Raw genomic sequence first — 10,372 nt, forward strand, 5'->3', positions numbered from 1 at the left:
AACAGCTAGGAGTGGAGATGGCATGGCATGGCGTGCTGAAGAGACAGTGACTCTGATCTGCTGAACTGAGAGTTGCCTTAAATAGCCCTTCATTTACAGGCTGAGAATCCTTTAAAAAGTGTGAACTTCCACAACAGCATCCTGTGTAACAACACTGATTCTCTGTTCACTGTCATCAAGAAGAAATGTGTGCTTCCACCCAGCACCTGTATCACTTTCGGGTGAACTACTCGACTTTTGCTCATTTCACAGAGAAAAGGGGCACTTGTGCAAAAGAAGACCCTAGGTCTAATGAGATCTTGCAATGACCAAGAGAAAGCCAACAGGAAATTAAAATGTGCAGGCAAGCATCAGCAGGACCTCTGGGCTTTGTGGTGTTTCATTTGTGGACAGACAACACATTTCCCTGTTGGCAAGTATCAGGGAAAAAAGAGAAAATTGAGGCAACTCGGAGTAGGGAACTGCTGGATGCATGCTTGAACTGTACAGGGACTGTTCCTCACTCCCAGCTCCATCTAGTCCCTACAGAGAAACAGACTCCTTTCTTGGACTGGGGACAGGCATGGAGTCCTGGACACCTACTTCTTGAGAAGTGAACCAAACAGCAGGGCACTGTATAAAGCATGTGTGTACACATATGCAGGCACGTCGCAAGAAGAGCCAGAGGCCACGAATGCATTGCAAAGAGCAAGTTTTATTTTAGTTACCTCTCTACTGAAGGATCTCTGAAATAGCACCTAAGCTCCCACGCAGAGGTGACACAGGTGGGGACGCAGGTGCTGGTCAGTTCAGCCCCGCTGGAAGATCACCCGGCCCGCCAAGCTCACCTGTATTTGAAGACTTCAGGCAGGCACAGCCTCCCGCTCTTTCTCACAACAAAACAGGAATCTCAGACATAGTGATGAGGTGCCTAGAGTTTCTCTCAGGCCTATGTTATCTAACAGAGGTTCTACTCGTCAAGCACACAAGGTCAGTAAAACAATTAATGTGATGTATGTGCTTTTTCTACAGACAAGTCACTTGAGCGTATTTACATGTAACTAATCTCCTCACCAAATCTTTTACTATATTCCCATACAGCATGTCTGTGCATTTCTGTATATGGGACAGGGGCAGAAAGGACAGTCTCCACCTGAAGTAGATTTTGAGGGTAGAAAATGATGCTGCCAGTTAGAATATACCAATCAAATCAGGCACCCTAAGGGAACACTGGGACAAACAAAGCTATTGAATTCCACTGTTTCTATGCAGAAGATATTGGGCTTGCCAGAGTAACAACACTACTGGACTCTCCCAGGAGAAGACACTTACAGGACTGTTTACCAGAGAAGCGGGAAGGAGGTTTTTTAATAGCTCTAATGAGTTCACTTACCTGTCATCTGTGCAGTTGGCTTTTTTGATACCCATATACTACTTTAGGAGTCTTTAAGGACAAGAACTTGTGGATTTGAGCTGCAGCTATGATTGCACTTTCCATGGGGCTACCTGCCCCAGCAGAGAGCAGTGCAGGGGATGTGTAGGAAGTAAAAATCTGCTCAGCTGTCAGCAGTTCCCAGGTGTAGCCTGCAGTGCTCAAGCTTGAGACAGGTGGTCTCTGAAATCTTTGAAACTTTATTCACTGTGGTGTTACAAAGAAAGACTTGCTGGTGGAGCTCCTGGGAAGTGAAGGTCCCTGAGAAGCCCTGCAGGTTGACAGTGGTCAGCGTGTGCTCTCTGAACATGGGCTTGGCTTTCAAAGGGACACTCACCCTGCTGGGAATTTACAACTGACAGCTCCATTCCTGCATGCACGCAACAGCATTATCCAAATAACTTAACCTTACCTGGTTCTCAGGTTCAGCTTCATCAAGAACCAGAGCTCATCAAGCAGTCTGGCCTGCTGAATGGCTCTACCACAGCAGCAGTGTTTCTGTGCTGAGCTTTGCATATTCAAGCCTATCTCCAAGACCACTGCTACTCTAGGATGACTCTAGACTCCCATCCACAACCACATCTACAGGGCTCTGCAAGGCTTCAGGTGGCACTGGGTAAAGCTTAGATGACACACAGCATTTCCTGGGTATCCCGGTTATGTGTAATTGCAGGGCTACTTGGTACAAGCATAAATTTCTGAGACTTTGAAATCCTGCTTTATAGAACCTGCACTGTCCTCTGCTACGTGATGGTTCTACCACGGAAGCTTGAGTCATCAGAATGATGCCAAAGTCAACATAGCCCAGCAAATCATGCCAATGTCAAATAGAAGAGGTCAGCCTTGTGTCTGCTGCTGCATGTAGTTTCCATTTGGAGCATAGTAGGCACTTCCTATGATAATCTTGTAGCAAAGGAAATAGTGTAAACCACACTACAGCAAAGGTGATGTGGTCACAGAAGGACTAGTACATGACATACTAGGTCCTTTACTACACCTATTCTCCTTAGTGTAACAGGCAGTAGCTTTGTTGGAATGTGTCCTGGAAGCTGTTCAGTTCCTGTTCTGTCCTTGATAAGAAATGGAGGCACATGCTGGAGGTCAGGACTTTCTACCAGCATAAGTAAACAGATGTGCTGTGGCACTACCTTGCTTTGTGTGCTCTACCAAGGTGTGTATTTCACCATTCTTGGTACCTGAGCACAAAATAACCAGCTCAGCAGGTAATGATAGCCTACCTTGGAGTGAGAAGCAACCAGGAGAGAGCGTGGTTTATTCCTTTGAACTGTACAAGTCTTTACCCAGCTTGCAAAAAATTTTAGCCATGGGCCTGACATAAGGTCAGCATATGTGCCATGGAAAAAATGCTGATGTTGAGACACATTGGGTTAAAACTGAGCAAAGGGTGCTTTGTTCATGGAGTCTACTTCCCTAGGAAAAATCTTGCACACCAGTCATGTCTGCTTATAGGAATAATCTTCCTCTAATAACTCATAATGGTATTCAACACATGAACTACTGAATCTTTCTCCTGCTGCATTGCTATGTGTTGTAATTGCCAACTTATGGCATAGTGCAGTTGTTCGCAGTTGTTCTCTCAGAAAGATTCAGTTGGGCACATTTCCTTATCTGGCTCAAACGTTGAGAATCAGCAACAGACCTGGGTGTGCCCTCCCTCATCATGCATGAAGAAGAGTGTGAAGTCAGAAGACACTGTGTGTGAACCCAGAACCCTGGCTTCTCACCATCCTCTCCTGGGACATAGTCTCCCCACCAGGATAAGAGAGGTTGCCTCAGAGGAAACCTTCTGCACAGTTAAGTATACAGGAGTCACTCCAATGGCCTATTTTTATGCTGGTTCAAAACACAAAAGCAGTCACAATATTTGCCCCCATGAAGTGAATGTAAATATAGCACTGTGAACCCAAGCAAAGTCCATCTAGGCCTTCACTGTTCACACACAGAAGCAGAGCATGGCTACAGTGGGACGACGACTTTGTGCCCCTCACCTCCCTCTGCTCTGGGAGCTTGGAAGTTCATCAGCTCCATGTTACTGGGCATACAACTCACTGGGAAAATCCAGTGTTCCTAGTTAATATTATGAAACAAAATCAATCTGTGCTGTGCTTCATCTTTACATATCTGAAGAAACTTCTGAGAGGCAGTTGAGTATACTGCTCAGAATACTGACACTCATCAACCAGCAGCCAAAATACTGACAGCTACAAGAATGGAGAAGAGCTGCCCAGCAAAGTCTGCCAGGGATTGCTGATCTTTGGTGACTGGGGGTAAGGCAGGAAACACAAGGACATCAGGCCTTCTGCTGCTGAGCTGCCGTGTCACTCACTGTCTTTTTGCACAGCTTAATGATGATTATGGTCACATGATACTATGATTACACTCACTGAAAATAACACAAGGCCCAGGAGCCAGAGGAGGAAAGGGCAACCAAGTGATTTCAGAGGACATCATAATGACAAAAAATAAAATTGGCAAATTCAAGGAAAACATCCAATAGCTGTTCTAACACTAAAACACCCTGAAAATATTCCTAGGCTCATCAGTACCTTTGGAACACTTATGTGACAGATTCTGAGGAATGTCTTATAAACCATAAGCATGTACTTGTTTAAACTTACATTATGAAACCCGAAGCATTTGCTTATAACACCACTGTCAACAAATTCTCATCTGTCTTATGTACTAATGAATCTGTGGTGGAGAATGCCCATTGAGCATAGCAAATAATAAGCATCTAAGTAAAACAGCACTGAATGAGACAATGAAGGTTACTTTTTTGTTGACTTGGGATTTGCTACCATACATGGAGAAGAGCAGCCATTTTCCCCTGACATGCCATTTTTCAAGTCAGCACTTGCTAAGTGCTGATGCAAAGTGGGGAAATCATCGCTTGATAAGACCCCATAAAGCATCTTCCCATACAGACTGTAGAGCATCATGGATCTATGACAACCTGAATAAGAAAAAACACACTGTCTGTTCCAAGCACAAAAGTAGTATTCTAATAATAAGCATAATCAAGAGGACCAGCAACAGAATCTGGAAATCCCTTTCACCAACAAGTTTGTCAAGGAAGCTCAGTTCATCTGTTCTGTTCTACAGAGACCAGTGAATCCCACTGAAGAAAATCCAGGAACATTACCAGCTCCACGAGCAGAGTTGAGCTCCATGTCACAAATCCCATGGAGAAGAGGAATCACCTGACACATGAGCCTTGCCCTTAGGGTCTCATGACTGTGTTCTTACACCTCCTGCAGAACAGGTATACCGCACTCCCCTCACCAAGCCAATAGTACAGCCCCAAGATAGGCACGGTACTGCTGGGGAAACACAGTCTAGCACATAGGAAGCCTTTGTGATCAGAGACTGAAGAAGTAAGTTCGAGCATAGATAACGTGTGAGATGAGGAGCAGTGTGGGGTCATGGGATGGCTCTGGGATCCTATGAGGCACCCTGCAAGATACTGGCTGACTGGAGGCACATCTCAGAGAGCTGAAGAAACTTATCTGGAAGGGAGGTAATATATATCTGTGCTGCCTGGGAAAGCTGTGACCAAGTGAAGTGGCCATTACAACCTGAGTTGGAGAAGATATGAGATACATTTTCCCCAATCTACTTGTTTAGAGCTCAAACAATGTTCCTGTCTCTCTGGTGAAACTCAGACCTTGCCAGCTACAAACCTCATGGGGAGAAAGGTGTGTCCCCAGCAGCCTTCAGTGGGGTGATCAGGAAATCTCCTCAGGACAGGAGATGCAAGCACTGTTAGAACACCCTGACACTATGGCTGCTGGGTATCTGGTGACACATCACCATCATTGCTTCGTTTCTAACCCATTGTCGAGGGTTAAGATTGCGGGGTGACAATCAAACCCTGGCAGATGTATTGTTAACCTCCTCTCCCCACCACTTCCCCCTTTTGCCACTCCCTCTCCCCCCTTCCCACTCAGGACAGGCGATCGGGAGGGAAAGGAGGACAGAGAGAAGAGAGTTGGAAAAGTTAAAGATGTTTTACTAATGCTACTGATAAGAATAGAGAAAATATACAAAATATACAAAACCAATCTTGTAAGTCTCAGCAACTGCAGAGCCAGCACCCAAAGTCCTGGATTAGACTCTGTAGCCAACCGGAGCTGGATTCCGTCTGTCACTGGGCCTCAGTTCGCAGGGACGACAAGCAAGGTCCTCTCCTAATGTCAGCCATGAGGAAAAAAGGGAAAGAGGGCAAAGGGCCGAGATCCTCGTGATCTCCCACTTTTATATGAAGTGTTCACGTGAATGGAATGTTATACACCATTGGTCAGTCTCTCGGTCATCAGTTTCTCGTTGCCCCTCTCGCGAGATGTGCATCCGTGCTTATCAATAAGTTTGCATTCCCTTGCTAGGTTTAACCAAAACATGTGTCTGGTTCTCCAGGAAAATGCAGCTAACATGAAGGCTTTAGCTGACAGGCAAAATTCACTAAAAGAGAAACTTGTTTTTTAACAAAACCAGGACATCCATTTCCTTCCCTGTTCTTTCCCAAGAGGCCTGTTCCCCTCCTCACACCCCCTGTACCTAGAGCCCTCCAGTGACTTTGATGGGTGGTGGAAAGGGCATTTGGAAGGCCACCTTCTCAGCCAGCACCCACTGCCCAGCAGCAATTGCTTCCGGAGACTTTAGCTGAGAACATAATAGGCATCTGAGTAGCTGTACAACTCAGACACTCATTCAAGTGCAGCCCAGCCTGAATAAACAGGCTTCTTGAAGAAGAAAGAAATGGTGTCTGTACCACATGAAGGCTCCAGCACTCATCCATGTCTTAGCAGAGGGGCAGGGAAGAGGAGTTTCCTCCAAAGGACTGGGGTACCAGCATTGCTGTTCAGCTTGGGCTAACATTCCTGGGAGTTCTCCTTTTACACGGAGATCTGCTGTCTGAAGAGACAGTGCTGAAGTGGAGGCTGGGCATTCCCTGTCAGATGCCCCGTCAGGTCTGGTGATGGCTCTCACAGCATGCCTAGCAAATAATTGTAGCATAACTGACAGCACCATTTGAAAGCTGCACTTCTTACAGTGGATGTTTTCAAACACGCTCTGTCTCTGCACATGTACTTCACCTCTAAGCAACTTGGATTCAGTGCTGAAGAAATGAAATCCCTATCCATTGCTCAATGGAGATTTATAGTATCTTTCTCTTTTTCACCTAAGAAGTAGCATACCACAGCACCCATGACACACCATCTCAATATGCCTGTAAGCAGGAAATCTGCTCTGTAAAACAAATGAAAAAATCAGGAAGGAAAGAAGGAAAGAAGGAAAGAAGGAAAGAAGGAAAGAAGGAAAGAAGGAAAGAAGGAAAGAAGGAAAGAAGGAAAGAAGGAAAGAAGGAAAGAAGGAAAGAAGGAAAGAAGGAAAGAAGGAAAGAAGGAAAGAGCTGTGGATGCTTTGGTGACACACTGACATCCCTCCTCTGCTGTAGCTCTCACCTCAGCAAGCAATTCTGCCCTGCTACACATTAGCCTGAAGCTACATCTTCCATGTCACACGATCCACCAGTGATTCACAGAGTGCACTGATCCCTACAGGCACGCTCTGCTAATCCAGAGAGCGTGGCTGATAATAACACCAGCATGCTGCAAATCCCACGGGGATGGCTTTTTCTATGTCAACTTTGCTTGCTTTCAGTAACCTTCCTGGCTGTTACTGGAATGACAGCAATCACCTTTCAAGGTACGTTTTGCTCTACCACATAAAAAAACCTCCACGCATCCGTAACTGCTTATGTTAGCTTCCATTGTGTGTACCTGGGGACTAAGGTATTGATGCAGAGCTATTAACAGACAGTGGCCGACATCCCTGCTGAGCACAAAAGTTCCAAATAGACCCCCCATTGCCACTATAGTTTCTTCTTCAAGAAGTTGCCAGTGCAGACATTCATGCTGTTAACACTCAACCAGAGAAACGTACTGTCAAGGGACAACCTCCTCCTCCACCACTTTCTAGCTACACACAAGGTAAGGTGGGGCAGAAATTATTATCATCCTTAGAATTATTCTTATTGTTTAAATAGAGTAGTAAGGAAGACCCTGGGAACTACCAACCAATCAACCCCATGTCAGTGACTGTTAAGATTCAGGATCTTCCTGGAATTATGTCGAAGTCTATGGAACACAGGGAAGTGATTAGTGACAGCCCACCTGGCTTCATTAAGAGTAAACTGTACCTGACTAATGCAGTGGTCTTCTACAACGGAGTGACTGCATCAGTGTACAAGGGAAGAGCTACTGATGACTTCTGTAAGGCCTTTGATACGTTGCACTACAAGATTCTTGCCACTAAATTGGAGAGTTATGGTTTTGATGGATGGGCTATTCGATGGAAAAGGGATTGGCTGGATGGTCATATCCAAAGAGCTCCAGTCAAAGGCTCAATGTCCAAATGGAAATCAGCGGTGTACCTCAAGGATTTTTTTTTTTAATCAATAAGGTTTTATGTCTTTATTAACAACATGCACATTAGGCTGTGCACACTCAGCAAGTTTGCAGATGACACCAAGTTGAGTGATACCGTTGATACAGTAGTGCAATGGATGCCATCCAGAGGGAACTTGATGGACTTGAAGAGTGGGTCCATGTGAACCTGATGAAGTTCTAGAAGGCCAAGTGCAAGGTCCTGTACCTGGGTCAGGCAAATCCCACCATCAGTATATACCAAGGGAATGACTGGATTGAGAGCAGCCCTGCAGAGAGAGGTGATTCACCCCTTCTGCTCTATTCTCATAAGACTCCTACCTGAACTACTGTGGCCAGCTCCAGGGCTCCCAGTACAAGAAAGACAGGGACCTGCCAGAGCAGGTACAGGACGTTCACAAAAATCATCTGAGGACTGAAACACCTGTCCTAGGAAGAAAGGCTGAGAGAGCTGGGCCTGTCCAGCCTGGAGATGAGAAGGCTTTGAGGAGACCACATCGTGGGCTTCCAATATATAAAGGATGCTTCTAAGAAAGGTGGAGAAAGACTTTCCCAAGGCCTGTGGCAAGAGGACAAGAGACAAAGGTTTCCAACTGAAGAGGGTGGATTCTGCTTGGATGTAAGGGAGACATTTTTTAAGATGAGACTGGTGAGGCACAGGAACAGACTGGCCCCAGAATTTGGAAATGTCCCGTCATTGGAAGCGTTCAAGTTCAGGTTGGGTGGGACTTGAAGCAAACTGATCTAGTCAAAGATAGCCCTGCCCACATCATGGGTATTGCACTAGGTGATCTTTTTAAGGTGCCTTCCAACCATAACCATTCTATGATTCTGTCCTCTAACTTCTGCCTGTCCATGGGAGTCAGAGATTGCCCAGTTAGGCAGGACTTCAGATGCCCCCCTGCGCTCACCTTTTCCCACTGGTTGCTTCTGGGCCTCTCCTTCCATCAGCCTCCCCATGCCCTTGTGTACGGAGCCCAGGGGGGAGCTCTGGGTTTGTACTCCAGAAAAGTGGGTGCTGCAGTGCCAGAGCCCTCCTTGGAACAAGCTCTTCATGCACAGGCCCGTGCTTTGGCACTGGATATTACCTTGGATCACAGGCATAATTTTCCTGACCTTGCTCCTGCACTATTCACCGAGCTTTATTCACTGAGCTCTTTTAATAACCAAGTGCTGATGACCAGGAGAAGGGCGTGTTTAGATCTGACAGTATTTAAAGCAGCTTATGTGACAGTGCCCTTTTCCTAGAACTAGATCAGTCACTCCTCAGGACTACCACAAAATTTCCTCTTTCTCAGGGCTCCAGCACTGCACAGGACTGCTCTGCCACCTCTAATGCTTTGGTACAGGCAGGACTGTGTTAATAGCTCTTCTTGCTGGAACTGTGTGAATGTGTAAGCATGTAAGATAATTGTATATGGGAGTTCTGGACAAATGTTGACTTTGGGTACATATGTGAGGAACAAGCTTTATCTCTTTAGAAGGTTACTTTGCATTTTTTATTCTATCATGTTCTTAAAAATCCGTACCAAACAGTGCAGGTACAGTAAAATCTTTGTTAGTTACTGTAGTGTTAGTCACTAAATATTACAGTTTTATAGTTACTCAACTCTGTACCTACTGCATATTTGAGTGTACCGTGTCTTTCAACAGAAAAGTTTAGAAAAAAAGAACGTGATTTTTTCTTTGTCTTGGTCTGCATGTCAGTTCCCAAGATGTTCCTATGTAAGAGTTCAAACTTCAATACATTTCGTTTCTCTTATTTCAAATATCAGGTGAACATAAGAGTTAAATTCATTTAACAAGATTGTTTTTGATTATTCACACAGTTTATCTTCTTCATTAGCCCCAGAATATCAGACATTAATGTCATCTCCATAATGCATCTGCAAGAGTTGCAGAACAGACATGCAGGAGGAAATGACTGGAAATGCAGCTATGGAATCCATAAGTCCTACATCCAAGTTCTCTAAGTGCCTTGACTAATTGAGATTCTCTCTTTCAGTCTCTTGTCATATTATTTATAGTCAATACATTCACATCATTGGTAAGATACAAAACATTTCTAAATATATCTGGTCAAATCAAATGACAATTATACCCTTAGTTAAGTTTGCCAGACAATGTTTTGCCAAAGAATGTTTGCCAAAAAATTTTTTGACCGAAGAAAGAGTAGGAATCTAAAGCATCTGCCAAACAGACTCTATAAAAGTGTGTCTGCAGTGCTCTGCCCTGTCTCCTAGAAAAGCTTCAAGGTAAGTGTGCAGCGTCTAGTGATTTGTTGAAATTACTCATCCCCCTTTATTGTATATTATGCAGTGAATTCTTATCTCTGAAACTGGATTATAAATAAGTTTTTCCATCTGCATTCAAGGCATTTCTATATTTATATACTCATACCTTTTTTTTCCTAAGTTTACTTAAAAATAAGACTCCCTTAACATCATACATATTCTCAAATATGACACTACAATTTGTAAAGCAAAAGTACAAT

The 10,372-nt window shown here is 44.6% G+C and overlaps 1 long non-coding RNA gene across 15 annotated transcripts in view; it reads right to left on the bottom strand.

The window, feature by feature from the left end:
* LOC136109524 (uncharacterized) overlaps nt 1-10,372 on the bottom strand; it is a 190,910-nt gene that overhangs the window by 114,013 nt on the left and 66,525 nt on the right. The gene's annotated exons all lie outside the window — the stretch shown is intronic.

This window comes from Patagioenas fasciata, chromosome 18 (assembly GCF_037038585.1).
Source record: "Patagioenas fasciata isolate bPatFas1 chromosome 18, bPatFas1.hap1, whole genome shotgun sequence".
In the NCBI taxonomy this organism is placed as follows: domain Eukaryota; kingdom Metazoa; phylum Chordata; class Aves; order Columbiformes; family Columbidae; genus Patagioenas; species Patagioenas fasciata.